Source organism: Phasianus colchicus, chromosome 9 (assembly GCF_987193195.1).
Source record: "Phasianus colchicus chromosome 9, bPhaCol1.hap1.1, whole genome shotgun sequence".
Taxonomy (NCBI): domain Eukaryota; kingdom Metazoa; phylum Chordata; class Aves; order Galliformes; family Phasianidae; genus Phasianus; species Phasianus colchicus.
The window spans coordinates 19,842,263-19,862,783 of record NC_143444.1 but is presented as its reverse complement, the minus strand read 5'-3'; the positions used below and the strand labels follow the sequence as shown (position 1 = coordinate 19,862,783).

Here is a 20,521-nt window from a genome sequence, read left to right as displayed (position 1 = left end):
GTGTTTTATAACTGGACGTTGCTTCAATCAATTTAAATAATTTAAAAATTAGGAGGAAGATCACTAAGACAAGATTTCTACCATGCCAGTAGAAAAGTGTACTGACAGTAAATCAAGAAGTCCACCAGAGACTTTAAGTCTCTGCTTGTCAAATCAAATAATCAGACCCTCTCCTTGGCAGTACCCAAGTAAAGGAGAATAATGTGTTGAAAAAAAATAGAGAAAAGAATCAATAACAGTATTGAACAGATATAAAAATATTATTGAATTTCTGTCTGTGGATTAAGCTTTTATGAAGGTTGACATAATGTAGTTAGACAGATAGGCCCTCGTCCAAATGTCCACTTGAGTCTTCCTACTGGCTTCACACAATTTTGGAACTGATTCACAACAGAAAAAAATATTTATAGACATGCTTGAATATTCCATGTTATTATATATTTCAAGCACTTTTATACACACTTTAATATTTCTAGGAAGTTATATAAAATCAATAGTACCTTTAGGAATTAACAGGCAAACAAGCATAACCAACCAATTTTCTGAAGTACTGCTCTTACACCACTAGAGAGGCAAACAACACAACTGTGCTCTTGGTTGAGCTATCAAGCACTTCAAAAGCAGATTTAGAATGCATAATAATCAATAATATACTTGCTGCAAACAACCTGAAAACAGTGCCTAACATCCAATGTTCACAGAACTATTTTAAAACTATAATGCATAGTAGACACATTCACAACTCCAGTTAGGAGAAATCTCTTCTCATGAGTAGAACAAATTCCTAAAATATAATACAAAAATTTGAGGAGGGGATTGGAGTACCAAGATAGATCATGAGTTAAATGAATTTCAAGGCACTTTTCATGTTAAGGATATGTAAATGTGCAGACTGTTCTGGCAATGTTTTAATAGGATTATAGAAAAGGCATAATCCTTTTTAATATATTATTTTTCAAACATCTGTGTCTTCCCCATTTCCCAATTGAACTGAAATATTTTTTAGGCATCTTCTCACAAAATTTTAACCACTATCTTTCTTTATGAAACTGTCAAAAAAATCTCATTGATTTACCTATAAAACGTGATTTTTTTTTTTTTTATATTCCACACATCATAGTCCATTATTGTTGACTATGAATTAAGTTTTCAAACGCATAATAGGTTACTTGAAATACAGCATGTGCTCAAGATTTTTCATAATCTTTATAATTGATTGCTTCTGACTTTGTCTTTTCATTCTTTTATGTACATGTCCTTCTATGAACATATTTTTAAAGTACTAAAATGCACTTGACAATGTCACTTTAGAAGAGTCTTTTGTGTCTTATCTCACTAGCCGTAATCACTCAAGAATATTAAAGCTGTGTCTAGTGCTGCTAAGGAAAATGAACTGCTTGTGCATAGACAGAGAACTGGTGTAACAAGGGCTCCAAAGTACGTAAGAGGTTATGCAGTCTGTCATCTTTGGTTCTAAGGTTAATGCTAGCAAGCAAAAAAAAAAACTTACAGTAGCTGTACTTTCAGATCTGACATGAAATGTCATGAGATAGATGAGGTAATCATAAGGTGCAGTTACCAAGACTAGACTAGCTTGAGTACGGCAGAATCTAAGAACATAATGCATCTCCTTGTAAGTCTGTTATTTCTGCATTACCAGCTCCTCTTCTAAAAATCAGCTCATGAAGTGAAAGAAGTCCTGAAATTATGCCTTTGACAATGCAGCATATGCATTGGAAAGTATTGAGGTAAGGTTTTGTTTGTTTTTAACCAGTGAGGGGTAAAATGGAGGAAATAGAATTTTTGCCTCTCCTCAAGTATTTTGTTAAGCAAAATATAGCAGTGATAAAGAAAACAGTTGAAAACATCTGTGGAAAAAAAGTACAAAAAAAAATGAGCTACTGAAATACTAGAGCTATCTGACAATTCAGTCATGCAGTCTGATCTTTTCAAAGTACTCATTACATTAATGTTCATGGGAAGACAAAAAGAAAATTCAGAACTAGAGTTGTTCACAGGTACATAAGCAAAACAGAAGAAAATGGGTTGCCTTCCTAACATGGAGATGTCATTTAGCTCCAAGTAGTTCATGCAGCATTGATAGCACATCACAAAATTGGACAAAAATGACAGCTAAATTCTTGAAAGCTCTTTCCAATGCAGCACAGTATTTCAACTGATGCGGCATATCACAAATACAAATTCAGATTTCCAACAATACACTCAGGTATCCAGGGTCTCCTGTACTGATGTAACCAAATACAATTTCAACATGTATGTACACACACAGCTTATCCTAATTAATAATTTATAATGTAGTACTGCAACTGATGTTAGTCTCTTCTGCTTGTCACTATGTTTGCCAAAAATGACATGGCCTGAAAAATGTAGAAGACCATAAGTATGCTCTTCTTTACCTTAGTTTTTTTTTTCTTTGAATGAAAATTTGAATTACATGCAGAAGTCTCATTCAGCTACTGTAACTGCCAAAAGAAAGGTGTATCATCCCTCTGCTATCAGCTAAACAATCTTCCATGAATCTGTTGCTTTTTTAGGCTTAAATTTTAGTATGTACAGCCCATAAAAAATATCAACCTAAAATATGGGATAGGACACTAACTTCTTCAGAAACCACTAGTCTTAGAGATTTGCATTCAGTACAATTTAAAAAATTATGATACATATTCTCATTATTACTTATATTTCGGTTTGGAGTCATTTCTCACATAGTAAGAACTTTACTAATGACTGATCATTAGGCTACAAGGATCTGCTTTAGAGGTCTGTGTTTAAGGGCACTGGAGCAAGACAACAAAGTTAAAGAAACTTGCTTGCATAAGGGACTACTGCAAAGGAATGTTTGAAGTGGACACAGTCAAACTGTGAAGGATAAAGTTCTAGTATAATTTTTTAAATAGATTTAACTCTTACAAACACTATCTTCACAGAATTGGAAAGAACCTCTGGAGACCACCGAGTCCAGCTTCCCTGTTAAAGCAGGTTCCCTTGAGTAAGTTTAAAAAAAAAAAAACAACTGTCTGGTATAGTCTGCTATAGAAGTGAAAAAAGGTTCAGGTTAGAGAGAAATACAGTTAGCAGGGCCATTGTATATAATTCCCTATTTACTCATCAATATCTTTAATGTAATTATATTGCATTTTCTCAGATGAGTATTTTGGTTTCATATGGTCACAGTCACTAGAATTATACAGAATGCTGACATGCTTCAGAAATAATCAGGTATCTGCAGTGCAATCACTTCAGATGCTTTAAACAAATCATCTTCACATTAGTTGGGTTCTGTTAATGCCATCTGGCAGGGGAAATGATATATTCAGTTATTGCTGAAATATTTTAATTTGAATGTACTTACACGAGTCCACTTGGCTATTTTAAAACACTTAAGTGTTAATACTTTCTAATATCTTCTAGTTACAAAAACTTTATTTTCCTTCTGATAGATAACTTAGTAAGAGCCACACAGTTATGTTTGTTGTTTGTTTTTTTTTTTAAATTGCATTATTTGAATCATAAATACTGAGAATCACCTATTACTCATGCATTTCAATTTATATATAACTTAACATGCATATTAATACTAAAGTCTCCATACTTGTAAAGATGACCTTGACAGATAATATTAATTGTGGAATACAATTCCACTTATTTAAATCGACAAACCATTTAATAGTTTCTTTCTTCTACTTGAAGTAATTGTAGAGAAACAAGATGATTTTAAATGCTCAGTATGGTAAACTCAAGACTAATAATTCAATTATCATTAAGCATTGAAAAAATAGTGCTGCCTTTCCTTATAGTGTCAAGAATTTTAGTGAACCATTTAATAACACCAGTATACTTCAGATGTATGAATTGTCTGGATTGACAGCATCATACAACGGCTTCCAAACAAACACTTCTCAACAGCTATAAAGGAGCTGTGAATCAGACGCATTTCATGGGTTATCTGTGGTATTCTTCCAGCCTATAACCACAGACATTTGCACAGCGTAAAGGACTGGTCAAACACACAATGTATCCAAAGCTTACAAGCTAATTCACTGACATACAACATGGACAGTGACTTTGTCTGAATACCAGCTCCTACCAAAGGTAGGCATGACTGAAAAATGATAGTATTTGGACAGCTTTGCAGCAAGTCACCAGCACAGAGACTCTTTGTCACAGGATAAGATTCCAACAAACATATTTTGCTTCACCAGAAAGTAAAGATTTCTCTTTTAAACAGCATAAAGTGGTGAAAAGGACCCATTCCTACTTCATGATGGGCAAATTTCAGTAAGAATTCAATTTACATTTTAAAAGGGACAACTCTAAACAGAAGGATTATCTGAACTTCCTGAGGAATTTCCTCAGGTAAAGATGGAAAGCTGAAATTTGCTTATCTTTCAGTCCTCAATGAACCTTGGCTTTCAGACAGGTGGTCTTAACAGAGCTTAGGTGGACTTTACCCTTTAGCTTTTGATCTTGCCTGTCTCTTCCTTACTAGCATAAATATTCAGACAACATGCACAAACATTGCCAGTAGCATAACTTTTGAAATTATGGAAGGAAAAAAAACCCTGTACTTCTGCCTGGTACTTTTGATCTGAATCTATTCTTTATGTCTCCCTCAGATTCATAATTGTGAAGATATATCTTCAGATGTACAAATGATGTTTTTTTTTTTTCTTTCTATTTTTTTTTTCTTTCTATTTTTTCTCTATTTCTTTTTTTTTCTTTCTATTCATACTCTATAACGTGTATTGTGGAATGTTTATTCACAAAGGATTTTTTAAGATAACTCCACTTTTTATTATTAAACTAACCACTACTTTGCTCCTTTATCTATTCAGATTGTTTTGGAAGAAATACACAATCATAGACAATTTTACAAACACTTCCGTGTACACGCAACTTTAATTTAATGACTCAGAAACATAACCTTTCAATCCTAACTTATTCATAATGCATATATTGACAGATAATAATAATTAAGGATATAATTGATAATAGCACCTATCAAAGGTGACCCAACATTTAATAGCACCTCCTCAGTTATGTAGAAAAAGGATACGTACCTCAGACCATAAACATTCAGTATGATAAACACAAATTTTATAATTCAGTTAATATTAAATCTACTTTATGTCAAAACAATATTTCAAGTGAATGACAATTAAACATACCTAATTCTTCAACAGAAGGACAAGATGCATTGACCCTATTATAAAAAATAAATATCACTTAAAACAGGTTTCAAGTAAGCAAATGTGTTTACTAGGATAAACTATTTCTTTGCACAGTTAGCATTAGCATACATCTTGTGCTTTGTTATACACACAACAAATTAAACTACAAAAACATAAATGTGATGAGGACAGAGCACATACAGATTATCTAAGGTCATGAGGATAAAAATATGAAAACTGGTGGTGACGAATCCAAATCTAACACGAGGATCAAAAAACATAATTAAGTAATCAGGGCCACACCTTGAATCCTATCCCATTTATCTGTTAACCATATGGTGTTTTGAAAGAACCTGCAGTGCTAAGGGACCTGAGGAGAAATTTTTCTACCTTCTCTCCACCTGTGTCACAGGTCCTAGAAATAGACAAGTTGTTGCACTTACCAAAAATTCAAGGGAGTATATTTTGTAAGAGGATAATGGTTTTAAGGAAACTGCTAAATTACAGCTGAGCGGTAGGGATATTATAATGTTAACTTCTTCCTCTGTGAAGTTACTTGCCTGCTCTTCAGATGCCAGACCACAAAATTTTTTTTGTCTTTGAAAAGAGCCAAAATCCTCTACCTGTGACCCCTGTTATTTATTTCAAGTTTCAGGAAACAAAGACTTTTTTAGAGTGTTCCAGAGCAGTATTCATAATTCCCTTACACTACTATGTCACTTTTCTGTTTTGTAAAACCTTACACTTGTTTTTTTTTTTTTTTTTTTAAAAAAAAGCTGTGTGTTTGTTAGAGTTTGCCAGTATTCTTAACATGGGGAAAAAAAAAAAAACTGACTAAACACAACACATTTGGGCTCCCACAGATAGGGAAAGAATATGCCACAAGGCAGATTAACAAGGCACATCCTGGGGAAAGATGACTCAGTAACAAATAGCGTAGATAAATTCACTCTCATCATCCATTATATGCAGATAACAGCCACAATGTCAGGATGGTTGAAAGCAGAGTGCTTCCATGCCTTGTAGAAGGCCATAAGGAACAAACAGACCTGTCAAAATATTTATGACAGACCACTTTCTTGAAGTTTTTTCCCCACTCCTTTCCCAAAGAAAGTGGTTAAACTACAACTGTCGTCCTTCCACAGACAGTACCTCTGAGCTACAACACCCACTAATCCTAACAGCAATAGCGTAAGGACAGGAAACAGCAGATATAGCTGCTTTAAACCAGTTCTAGATCACTCAAGAAAGACAGACATTATAATCCAGTAATAAAAGAGGAATCTCTTACCACTTTCTAAGGAACAAGGCTCACCCAATACTCTCCACGTGAGGCAGTCTCCAAGTTGAGATCCTTCTCTTGCAGGTGCCAGCCCTTAAATGAGGTTAGGAGGGATGAACCCTGGGTCACACAGATGAACTGTTCACACACACCTGTGCCAAGCTGGCTACGCCCCCTCACCAGGTGTTCAATCACTGGTTCAGGCTGTGACCTAACTGTTCCCATGCAAACAGTGTGGTGTAGGAAAGTTAAAACCAACAACTTTACTCAAAAAGTTACTGGCAAACAGAGCAGAACTCTGAGCACCAGTGTAATAAGATCTTTCTGGAATGGCATAAGTGAGTTGTGACATTCTGTACTAGTTTCTATTTCTTAACGATCTCAGGCTGCAGCCACATGCAGAACAGATTAATCTTTTTTCAAGTGAGAAAAACATGGCTAGTTATGGTAACACTTGTTCTGCAAAAATTTAATTCTTCTCACCAGGCTCTGGTGAAAGAGCAAACTCCTGGCCAAGACTGTGGGCTGGGCATCTGGATGCAGCTGAAGATGAAGCAATTACTTATCCTGCAATAACTCTGATGCTTCAAGATGTTGTACTCTATGTGAATCCTATTGTACAAGTCTGTAAGGCACATGTACATAACATGCATTTTCTTGGCAGCTGGAATTCAGCATAGGTATGCTTGTATATTCTGGTTCCTAAGTTCCCAAATAAGAAGACATAAAAGCTAGGATAACCATGCCCCAATTATCCTTGCAGTGCTAAATCTATACTGTTGCGAACTCTACGGTATCTGGACAAAAAACTGGGCTAGAAAATCTTCGTTAACAGCAACAAATAGTTGTGGTAAATAATTATATTCTGAAAAATAAAAAGTAGCTTAAAAAACCTGTTTGATATGAAGATTTCTACTTTCTTGAACTTAATATATCTGCCCAGTGGATGTGAGTGCCTAAGATGTACATACAGTGAAGTGCTCCTTGTTATTGTAGCTCTCATACTGTATCTGTAGTAGGGAAAGACTGTCTCTGCTAACTGTACAGTGACAATTAAAAGGGAAAAAGTACCTCAATAGCCAATCAGCCAAGAAGCTGGACATACACTATGTAGTCTAGTTCAAGAACACTTATATTGAAATAATATTGTCCCCAAAACAGCAAAAGAAAGCCTGACATGTATTTTCCTTTTGAGGTAGTAGTACAAAATCTTGCTGTTGTCAAAATACTCTGTTCTGACATTGAATCTGGATGAGAAGGTTCACTTAGTTGGAACAGATTGTTTTCAAAAGCTAAGCAAAGATGACCTTCAGTCAGGACCCTGACAAGAAGGCAAGCAAGTGCACAAACTGTATCATAATGCAAAATAGCTGATGTTCAGCACAATGAGCAGTACTAATCATCCCTGCACCATGCATAGAATCACATTCTGTTCAGTCTGTGTTGTCAGTACAAAAAATAATAATTTCCTCATTGATTTTTAGGGGGCCTTTTCTGCTTTATAGTCTTGTTTAGTTTTAAGTCTTTTTGTGTCACATTTTCACAAGCATCCCTGTAAAAAGATATGCCTTTCTGATCTAGTAAAAGTAGTAGCCATCTTAAATGTAGAAAGAAACAGTCTTTTAGAACTAGTTTCCCATCCCCAGCAGGTGTTATAATTATTTCACTTAAATCTACCACTGCAGTGTAAGGATCTGAGCAGGCAAAAAAAGCTACAAAGATGAAGTTTCCAAGAAATGGCTATACTAGTAGATCTTTAGCTTGGTCAGCATATATTCTTTTAATTTCAGTAGGCATTTCAGTATCTTCATGCTCAGTTTGAACTCAAGGATATCTTGTTTTCTCAACTTTCCCATGGCTCAAATTTAGCCTTTTAATCTGCTGACCAATTGAAACTGAAAATAGAATAACAGAAGGTCACAGCTTCCTTGAAGTGCAAAATTGTGACTATAGGATAAATCACATCCTTCCTGTGCCATACATCTACAGTGAGGATTACTGCGCACTCAAAAGAGGAGGCTACTATCCTAATCAACTAACTCAACCACACAAGTGGATTGGAAGCAAGCAGTTCAGAAGAATGAGGCTGTGAGCTATCTCCCACTTAATTCTTGCTGCTGCAATTAATCAAGAAGCCAAGTAACTGCTGGACTTCCCAATTTTTAAAATCAGCAGCTAGAAACGAATTATCTGCAAATGGAAAAATCAAACAATCTCCTTAGAGGGCTTCTACTTAATCTCATAGTCTGTAGGATTCCCACAGTCCACAAGTCATTGGACTATGCAATACAAAGTTTCTCCCTCTAGGTTGCAGTTCCTCCACCTGGAAGGTCAAGGAGACACTTTTCTGCTGACCCAGAAACTGCAAATATCTTTACTTCTTTTCTTCTCATATAAAGGATCTTTTCTTCTCTCTCAAACTTTTTAGTGGAAAAAAAAATAAAAATAATAAAAAAGCAAGCAGCATCTTTTTTGCTGCTTTTCTTCTGTGTGCACTGTTCTTTGCAATCCACTTTGACTCCGCCAATACATGACTTTTTGTACTCTTACTCTTTTCAATAACCTCAAAAAAAAAAAAAAAAAGAAAAAGAAAAAAAAGAGGAGAAAAATCACACCAAAAAACTCCACCACAATCACAAAAACAAAACCATCAACACAACAAACCCATGCTTGTCCATCTTTCATCATATCTATAATTTCCCTTATCTACTAGTATTATGAGGAAGAAAAAGAAACAGCAAACACTTTTCCTTCATTGCATCCTGATCTAACAATGTATTTTGTATTGTTTCTTCATTCTAATTTCCAGAAGAAGTCTTATGGGCAGCCAGGTATGCCTACAGCAGAGATGCTATTCCCTTCATATGTCTTTTAAAGCAGCCATTGAATGTGTATCATTTATTTACTCACATGCATTTTCATAACTGATATGTCTGCATTTCCAATTCTGATATTCAGGTTTTGATCCTTGACTTCGATCAATCCACAATATGATTATTAATTTTTTAAGAGCTAAAAATCCCCCACACTACAAATCACTTACTTTTTAAACGCAGGGCTTAAGCATTCATACCATGACAATGGCTGTGTTATCTATGGATTACAGTATCGTGCTCTGCTTGTGTATATCCCTGAAAAACACTCAGACACTGCAATTACTGTAGAACAAGCAGTATAGCTGATCAAGGGCTTCTGTCCAGGCTCTGCAAAGACATCCACGGTGTGATTTGCTGTGACTGTCTACACATCAGTGAATGTGCTGCAAGATTTTGCTTGGTTGGTATATAAAGCTGTAAGTCACACATGACATGGGAAAAGGCAGGAATGCCCTATTTGTCTTCTGTACCATTTGTCAGGCACATACCTGCTGAATGCAAGGTGATGACTATAACTTGGTGTACACAACACTTACTTGAAACTCTTCCAAGAAATCTTCCAAGTAAGATTCAAGACTTTGGCTAACTTGAAGCATTCAGATATATAGGCCATAAAGGTAATTACATAGTTTATTTTTAAAACTGACTACATTTCCCTTGTTTTATCAACACTCCCTGCTCAGATTTTCCAGTTGTTCCTCAACAGGCACAAAATCTTGAAAATTATTCGAAAACCCTTAAATTTCAACACACAAAACAAGGAGCTGCGTTCCACAAAAAAACACAGAAGCCACAGTTAATCACAAGTTTTAGGAATGCTCTCTAAATACAGGATGGTATCTCTGTGTCTATATTATTCTTATTATTGCAGTATCAAAGATCCAGGGAATAGAAGATTTTTAATATCATTTTTACTTGCCATTTGGTAACTAGTGCATTTTTTTTGGTCATTCTAAAATATAAATAAATAAACAACAGAACAACATAACAAGAACATTCTACCTTAATCACAATCTGTTCAATCTGTTAAGAACCTCTGCTTACAAATATACTGTTTTGGAAGGAAGCACTATCTTTGAGTTTAGCCTTTTCCACCTTCTTCATTAACCTGCCGTGTGACTGATCAGCCACTTAACTCTGAAGCTGCACTGTCATATATTGTTATATATCCAAATACAGATTCCTTATCTGTGAAATGGGCATAATGACATTCACTACTTTAGCAAGTCAGTTTATGAGGTGATAAACGCCACATAACCATCTACAGTAAATAATTACATGTGCTCACATTACATGGACACCTGCTTTTAAAAATGCTTCTTTGTAATTCAGCAGCAGTAACAGTTCTGAAAGCATGAAGACATTCTGTTGAGTGCATTCAAAGTTAAATTACAGGAAGACGCAACGTTAACACAAAGATCTATTTATCTTCTCTTAGCCAAGAACACACCCTAATGGTGTCTCAAACTCTCCAATCAACGACAAGGAATACCTTGGGACATATTCCTCTAGTGCCAGAATTTCATTTATAATAAGAGCATCTTCCACAACCAACACCAAAGAGGAAAAATGCAACTCTCATCAACTTCCTTTGAAGAAAGATTAAATTCTCAATCTTGTTTGCTAAAACACTACAGTTCCTTCATATCTTCCATCAAATATACTGCCTTCCTTCTGTCTAGGCTACCAGGTTCTGTCTCTGAGTGAAAATTCTCATTCCAATTTTAACTAGGTTGCTGGGAAAGCCACTATCTGCTCCAAAAGTAGTTTTCACTTGTTGCTGCATAACATAAAAGAACAAATTGGTCACATTGCATCATTCTATTAAGAGCCAAGAAGTATGAGGGGAAAAAAAAAAAGAAAATCGAAGCTTATAGCTGTAATCAGAGCAGAAGAAAGAGAAACAGAAATCCTCTTAAATCCTTTTATTACTGGGGACAAGCTTACCAGTTTTGCCACAAAATAAGAATGACTTCTGTGGCTGCATTTCATGAAAAAGAACATATCTGAGCAGCAAAGAAAAGGACAGTATAGGCAGCAGCATATCAATTTCTGTCTGTGAGAGAGTTCCCAGACAGACTTATTCTTTTCAATGGAGAAGTCAATAGTACCATTTTGGATCAGAAAGAAGAAAACGATCCTGAATGCTAGCACTATTAACAGGGATATACTGCAAATTACTGAGGAATCAGAAGAACACAATTTGAACTCAAGCAAAGTTAAAATCAATGAGACTGAGAGTTCTCCGAGGTAAGCAAAGATGAAAGTTCGAAGGAAATATTTGTACTGGTACTGACAAGGTGAAAGTGATCCCAGCTCATGCTTATAAATAGCCAGTCCATCTTCTGAGTACAAATATCAGTTCAGAATCTCCTATACTAAATCCTGCTGGTACAACGTAGCTATACATGGACATGGAAGAGAAATTCTAATACCATACAAAGAGAATGACTTCAATGATTTCCAGGCTAAAAGTATTTCAAAAAAAAAAAATTAATCTTCATTGTTGAGTTAAATATGGGAAATAATGAAAAAAATGAAATAAATTCCTATTTTAATACATTTTGAGTGATTTGCAGCTGTCCAAAAAGCTGTGTTTGAACCCAGGCATTCAGAGTCTCATGGACAGTGTGACATGGAAGTAAGACAGTGCCAGGAGCTAAATCCAGTTTTCATTCACCTTTTGTCAGTGCTGACAGAAAATAGGCTGGCTGACTTGGTCTCAAATTCTTGCTGCTCTACTGCTCTTTCCAATAGGCCCTTCAGATCAGGACAAACCAACCACACTCTGGAAGACACTCAGGATCTAGAAGTAACTCAAGAAACCACTACTGTCACAACACACAGAAAAAATGGGGACAGCTGACCATAGTAGTCTGCGGAGTACTATGGAGCATTTATCAACACTGGACTTAGAAGCTGGCAGAAAATAAAATACCATTATGACTGCAATTTATTAACATGCATCCAGTCACCAGTTTACTGTGTAGAGGAACAAGAGTTAAACAAAGGAAATTTCTCCCTTATCAGTGAAGTCCCTATTCTTCATAGAGAAAGCACATGCACTGGCAAAGAGAGCTGCTACTGACAATACAGAAAGACTCCAGATGCCTTGTGGGTCCATTTTCCAGGACAGAGCAAGCTCAAAGCTTCTCACACTACTAACTATGAATGAGATTGAACTACTGCTGCTTGGAAAAAGGAAAGAATGGGAACAGGACAGAAGGAGAGCCTCTTTCCTGTTATTACTGGAGAAGTGAAAGGAGTGGGTACAGTGAGGAGCACAGGCAGCCCCATGTGCAAGCAATCTTTAGCCCAGCTTCAGAGTGGACAAAGTGGGTGCTGGCCTATGGCTGTTTGTCCACATCCTGTCTGGTGTCCTAGGCAGTCAGTCTGACTTGCCTTCACTATTCCTGTCCATGGAAATACTTGAATTACTTAGCTGTACTGTCCATCCCCAAGGAGGAAAGACTGCTCCTAAGAGAGAAAGCTGTTTTCTATGCCAGTTTCCAAGGAAATGCAGGGCAAAATGGGAACATTCAGCCTCATATCCTGGTAAAGAATTACTCTAATGTTACTCATTAATTATGCTTGACTGTGGTTTCATACTAATCATATGCAGGCGTAAGTCACAGGAAACTACTTCTACTCCAGCATTATCTGCAATTTATGTCTATAATTTCACACTTTGTCCTCATGGTTACACATATGAAGTGGTGCTGTAACGGTAAATCTATCCCAACCAAAACCAGGACAAGTGACTAGAATTTTTTGCTTAATTGTCTGGTCAAAGGGAAGCTTAATACTATCTCAAAATACCAAAGATTCAACTGATGCAGTGCAAGATGATAGTAAATACTAGTAATATAATACATACCAATGGTCTTCAGGAGTGAAATCTTAGAACAACATTAATACTATTTACTGAACACACACTATTTGTATGTGTTCTTCACGTTTTTTAATAAATAAAAAAGGGGGCATAATAGGGAATATGCTGATGATTCCTTGATTGATAAAAAAGTTAGCATTATTTAGAAAGAACTTACTGCATATGACTATGTTTAGTTTAATACCTAAGCCACTTTAAACTGTATCAAGCTCAAAAAAGTTGAATATTCCAAAATATTTATATTGGCAGAAAAACTATGAAGTATAGTCCAATTCAAGCTGCTTTCTCATAGTCCAAACAGCAGACAAAACCTATAAATAATTATACCTTCTCCAATCTCAAGTTTTCTTACACTTGCAAATGTGCTACTGAATATGCAAAATCAGTTATCTCAGACTCTACTCTCTTCAACACGAAGCTCAGAAATATGACATGAGCAAAAAGACTGTAATCACTTGCTTAGATCTACAATGGTCACATCAGCTCATTCTACCACTCCATTTTAACAGCAGCTTTGAAAATGAAGACACTAAACTGTGTTGATTAAATGGCACTTATTTTACAACTGTGGAGTAACAGTAAGGAAACATGACATGGAAGGTATGCAGATCTTTCCCAATGCCCAGCACTGATAAGCCTGGCTGTGTTCTGCTTGCCTGTCTTCAGAATTCAGCACTGCTGGCTAGACTGTAACAGCACAGATGAAAACACTGGCTCTCTACACATCTTCTCCTGCACTGCAAGACTGCACATTTTATAAACGTAGCACAATATACTCTATGTAGCCACAGTTCACGTAAGGATTTTGAAATTAAGGTTTCCCATCCTACCCCCATTTTTTTGTTTAAAAAATGAAAAACAACAACAACCAAAACCAAACACCTCAACTCCCTGGAAGTATACATGCGTTTCTGCAATAAAACAAAGCATGCAGTGTCCTCAGTGAGCAGTTCCTCGCCAAGTTGATGCTGTGGTACAACCAGCGCTGTTACACTGCTGAGCAGCACTGCCCCTCTGAGCTTCTAAGACCACTAACAGTGGCTGTAAAACTCATTAGAGAGAAGTCTGCAACAGATTTTACGTATGTTAGCCCAGAAATAATGGGAGTCCTGGTCATATGTCAGGTCTTGACTGTCTCTCAGGCACTCAGCTGATGTGAGCTCCTCCTTCTTCCAGTCACTTAATGTGGAAAAAGCAAAGGTAACTGCAGGTGTTAAGGAAAAAGTATTAACACATCTATTGCTCAACCTTCTAAATTAGCACATTAGCTCACAGACCTTCCACTGCCATACATTATTTCACACTTGATCAGAAAAGCACTTTGTTTTAAAAATGATTCAAGCATAACGCACCAAATTTTCTATTGTCTATTTCTTCTCCTGTCTATATTAAGGTGCATATCCACACTAACAAAGTTTTTTAAAGTGGAGACAAACAAATATGCTCTTGATTTTTAATCATACATGGTGACGGCAGGCTTCATGACCTCATTAAATAGCACACAAATAATGTAAATTATTAATCATTTGTATTTATTTTAAAGTATGTTTTTTAACATCAAAAGATTCAAACATGAGCACCCCATATTCCCAATCCACAGTCATACGGTTAGCTTGAGCAAATTCACTTTTCATTCATTTTCTTCTTGAAAAACTTTCTTCCTCTTTTCCTTTATTCATCTTATATAGAGGTGAATCCAAGCACTTAACAATTTAATTGTCACTTTAGGCCACATTTTTCATCGTCCCTTTCTCCTTCCTACAAAATGTTTCATTCTTTGGTAGAAAACAGATGGGCTTTCACTAACTTAATTTACCACAACTGCATTTCTCACTGTCTTTCAAGTTGATATGCCAATAAAAAAATGTTATGATATTCATCAGAACTCCTCTTACCTGTTGCATTTACTACCCAAGATCTAACTATACTTTAGTTGCATTAGAAAGCCTTTGACACAGCACTATTTTCGTTTGTAAGTAAATATAGTAAAACAAATCTGACTACATAACCTGTCCTTCATAGAAAAAAATTCTGCAAATACAATGTCTCATTTTATCATAAGGTCCTTTTCTATTATGTCCAAATATAGATTTAAGTACATAATATTAGATAAACTAAATAGTTGTGTTTAGGTTTGTCGATGCTCATGTTTTGTCTAGTTACATTTCTGTTTTGTATTCCTTTCTGTACTTTTCGCAAAGAAACAGAGGACCTCAATCAAAATCCCTGTTTCAGGATGCAAAACACACTCAAAAGGAAGATGCAAATTTGAAATAGGCAGAATTTAACATAGCAGGTGTGGTGTACAAAGTGTTTTATTTTTAGGCTCTGGTACACTATTTATTGTCAAATTACTTTTAATAAATACTAGTGGGTTGATTTTTATTAAACTGCTTTGCAAAAAAATAGCATATCCACTCCTTTAGCTAAAAAGTTCTTTAAATTCTAATTTCAAAATCATTTCTTGGTAAAATTACTCTTAGTAACCATCTAACACAACAGCTGCCTCTACAAAGACCCAGATCTGTATAACAGAGTGAAGATTCTATTTTAATTGGCTACGCTTTTTGTTTTTAAATAGCTTTGAGAGTAAAAAGCAAGTTTCCACTTCTGCAATGTGCTCCTCCAAAGGAGATCGCAACAGTCACTATATGAATAGCTTTACCACAACAGTTACAGAGAGCATATCTTCTGTTTAAACTTTTATCACCTGCTTTTCATGATATATAGATGATTATTACTATTTTTCACTGATACTGAAATAAATAACACTGATCAACTTTGGAAAAGAGATCAAAGCACTGCAGAGAATTAGGCATGGTTATCTGAGGAAAATATTTGAAATAGAAGATCAAGGCTATTAACCATAGCTAGATTGAGGCAAACCATTTATCCAAGTTACCTAGGAGAATTCTAAATGGATAAATTAATATCTTATCCAGCTACATTTTAATATAGGTTGTTTTCATATCCTTCTCACTTAAGTATTTATTGCAGTATTTAATACACTGTTTATGACATGTGATCACAAGCAGAGTTGTTCCTCTTCCTGATTGAATATTCAAACTTTTATAAAGCAGGAAGTCAGTCACATTAAGCCTCAACTTTCTTTTTATTTACATTATTAGGATTTATGTTAACACATTAAGAATAAAATAACAATTTCTGTAACTGTTCCTAAAAATAGATTTTGAAGAGCAGTGGAAGGCTGATCAGCAATAAAAGTGAATACAAATACTAAGGATAAATGTCTGAGTTCTCCGACTAAGAGAGAACATAGTGATAAAAACAAAACAAAACAAAAAATCATACTTCCCACCTCTCACAGAGCTGCTGCATTCAACTCTGGCAAGCGTTGCAGGCTGTGGCAACAATACATCAGTTATCTCTTCATTTTGCATGACAAGCTAATGCTGCTGTTGTTTGTAGCCAGATATGTTCAGGAGCATTTCTCTTAAAATGGTGAGTTAGCTTCAGTTCAAAGGAGAATAATTTTGCACTAAATTCAGCGAGATGATGTGCAGAATAGAAAAGGCCCTACACATTTTCTTTCATACTGATTTCCTTTTACTGTACACATATGGAGTACATCTACAGTCTCAGCACATACTATTATAGATATTATAGATAATACAGTATGTTAGTTACATAGCCTACAGATTAAGCACGGATGTGGGTGCTCTGTCCAAGGTTACAAAGTAGTTCACTTACACTGTGAATTAAATGCCATTTAAGAATTAGACTAATCATCCAACAGTAGCTTAGTAAAGGAAATACATATTTTTTAAACAATGAAAGACAGTACCAGTGCCTGTAATTAGCATATTAGAATGAACGTATCTGCAAACTTAAAGGGAACAAGTAGGGACAATATGAATATGTAAAGACAACCTATCTCAGATGTTACTGAAAAGAAACACCCAACACAGCTTTGTTCCTAATACTCAGCAGTTCTGAACAGCCCTAGGAAAACATGAAATTAAAAGAGACTGGATATTTTGTATGTCTGAAAATTAAATCCAGTCTTTTTTCCAACATCATTCCTTCTGAAAGAGAGAGTGCAGATTCATAAAGGAGGCAACAATCACTATTCATCAGTGAAATGCTGATAGTGTCTGTGCTCTATACGTGGAATCAGCTGTCCTACTTCCTAGCATTTTCTGATCTATTACACTGCCATACTGCTCAAACTGCCTCCCCTCCTGAAGAATAACTCTTACCTGCAATCAGACTCCCCCCCGCTAAAACTGAAATGCTGCTGCTCTAGGTACACAGCAAAACACGTGATTGCAACAAAATGAGTGACTGCTTAAAGAAGGTGACAGTGGGCCACAGCTCCTCCTGCAGTACAAGGTTCTGAAGTCAGTATGTCGAATGTGGAAAGAGGACATATCAACACACACATGATCACATAAAAGATCTATACATATATAATTACAGCCCTTTTCTAACTTGTGGTATTCTGTCATTTCTCACCTGATTTCAGAGACAGAAAATAATATCATTTTATAGGAAAAGCAATTGGGGAAAAAAAAGCACTCCTCACAGACAGCAGCAGGCTGAACAGGGTCCAATGCACCCCCATGCTGATTTTAGCTAAGCACATCAGCATAAGAAGACCAGACCCACAATAAAATGCTTAGAGATGAATGTCAGCACAGCAGCATTTCCCTTTCTGTCAAACAGGAACATAATGGACTCACTACAGGAGCTCACAAGTTTAGAGGAGATCTGCTAGACAGAACTCAGAGCTATGGAGAACATCTCACTGCCGCTTGACTGAGCAGCTGCACTTGCATGGAGCAAGCCACTAGCACAGACCTGTTTCTGAAGAGCATCCCTTCCACAACACAGTGTGTCTCTGCATATCCAGAACATGTCTCCATTATTTTCCAGATAGGACTTTTTGTTACAAGCTGCATTCATAAAGTCAGCTGTGAAATAATCTCACAAAACAGAGAAGAAGAAGGGGAGTTGACCATGAGGAGGTCTGTGTTCTGAATTTACATGTACCTGCAAGGAATATTCTGTGATTCACAAAATTAATTCATGACTCACTTTCTCCCAACTGAAAAGTGGGATTAAAAATTACTACTTACTTTTGTGAAATGCTTTTAAAGAAAGTTGAAATGAAGCCAATAGACTTGGGAAAGAAAATACTGATTTTGTTACTAGTAAAAATAAAGATCCACAGCTAGAAACTCACCAGCTTACCTGTAATTAGTGCATTAAAAAGAAGTATGTACGTGTGTGTGTATATATACAGTAGGACGTATTAGAGAGATGCGACTTTTTACATACTTTAATAACATTTTGAGTACACAGTATTCCTCAACTATTTTTCCATAAACTCATCACCACTATTTCAGTGTTTTCCTATTGTGCAAGATTCAGGGATAATATGACATATCCTGCCTCCCAGCAGCACATTTTATAGTGAGGTTTTCAATAAGATCATCTCCCGTATTAGGCCAGATCCTATGTACTAGAAATAACAGTTGAGTTCCAGGGAGGAGCACCAGAAAACATTCTACATGATTTATTGACACTAGGAAAAGTATTACAACCTTCCGGTAAGTTTGTTTACTTCTACCTTTCTCCACTTTTTGCCAAAAACCTTTAAAATTTACCTAATAATAGCAAGGACTTTCCTATCCTCTCTTCTGCAACTGATCCCTTACAAATGGTGTTATAGTAGAGTATAATGTTCCTAGATCACTAAGGTAAGTGCTGGCATCTATTCTTTTCTCCTTTTTCCTAACCTCACTTGCTACCACCTTCATCTTCCCTCAGTGTCACCTCTAGAATACTTATTTTCCTTTACTCCCTTCTATATACACTACTTCTGCAGCTTACAGACACCTAACTGGCTAATTTTATGAGCATAATTCCCTTATTGTTTTATTCACTATGCTAAGGTTGATTCAATCCATTTCCCCGTGTCACTTAGTTTCTTTTTGAAGCAAAAGCTATTAAAATAATGCATGTTCTTTTGGTAGTGATTGGTTAATTCCTAGATTAGCAAAACGTTTATGCATCCACTATTTCTTATTTACTCAGGTTGGTATTTGCTCTAGCTTTGCTACAGCTAGACTCGTGCTTAAGGCTGTTCTTGATAGGATTCAGGAAACAGTAATTTGCAACAGCTATTATTTCCATCATATCTCAAAGGTTTTCAAATTAATATTATGGAGGTGTTATCAGCCATCATCACAATGCTATTATCCATACATACCTTTCTTATCTTATCACATAGCATTTTTTTCTTTTCCCAGACTTTCCTGTTCAGAATATCTCTAGCATGGCCTTATTACATTCCTTTAAGCCTTCTATCTGCTAACTCCATTTTGATTGATTCATTACAGAGTCTTCTAGGCCTGTCTTCATTTTGTCTACTTGAAATGTCACTATTTCTCTCATTTTATTTTTAGTGATTAATTTCAATGTACACAGTATAAAAGAATACTTATTTCCTCCTCTAAGTTCTAAACCTATGCACAAAGAATTCTCCAATGAATTTAGCTTATTGTTTCCCACACTAATTGTTTAAATTAAAAAAAAAAAACATAAAACACCATGATGACTGAAACATTGTTCTTTTTCATCAGAATTTTAGGATAATTCAAAAGCAATATATGTTACAGATTGCTTCATAAATGAGCTTTTTGCAAAAGGACATTATGACAGGATTTAAATTGTGATACAGAACATTCTTTGGGCAATACACATGACAAACATAATTTGTACTTAAGAATTGCACTTAATTTCTCAATTATTTTCATTTTAAAATAATTTAATGGACATTTCAGATTATATTATTCTAGTAATAAAATCAGTAATTAGTTAATAATAACAACATTGTACAGTAACAAGTACTTTTTACATTATCAAAATACCAGTATTGTTTATTTTGTCTTTAATATTACATCATACATCAGTATAGTAAAATTGTTTATTTTCATTTACAAGACAAATTCTCTTTTGGGAAGATGAAAAAACAGAGTGCTAACCTTGGCAATTTCTCAGATTTTAAAGAACTTCAAACAACTTTCTTGAGACTGTCATAGGTTTATTATACTCACTGCCTGCAATGAAAGTGCTCAAAAACTAAGTACTCAAACTTATGAAAGAGTTGTGGGGGGGGGAAATCCCTCTGTACCATGCATATTGATTTTAGTTTTAAATAAAGCACTGTGATGATGCAAGATTAGAAAAACACACATTTAATAATGAGGAAGTGACTCCGTCAGTCCACTGGCTGCGCAAACTTAATAAATGT

At 35.5% G+C, this 20,521-nt stretch overlaps 1 long non-coding RNA gene across 1 annotated transcript in view; it reads right to left on the bottom strand.

Annotated features, from left to right (window-relative positions):
* LOC149916857 (uncharacterized) overlaps positions 1 to 6,524 on the bottom strand; it is a 30,351-nt gene extending 23,827 nt beyond the window's left edge. The window contains exons 1-2 of the long non-coding RNA XR_016468959.1: positions 6,484 to 6,524; positions 5,190 to 5,224 (exon numbers count right to left, since the gene is read on the bottom strand). This is a non-coding gene — a long non-coding RNA (uncharacterized LOC149916857). The remainder of the gene's footprint in view (positions 1 to 5,189; positions 5,225 to 6,483) is intronic.
* Positions 6,525 to 20,521: the final 13,997 nt, after the last annotated feature.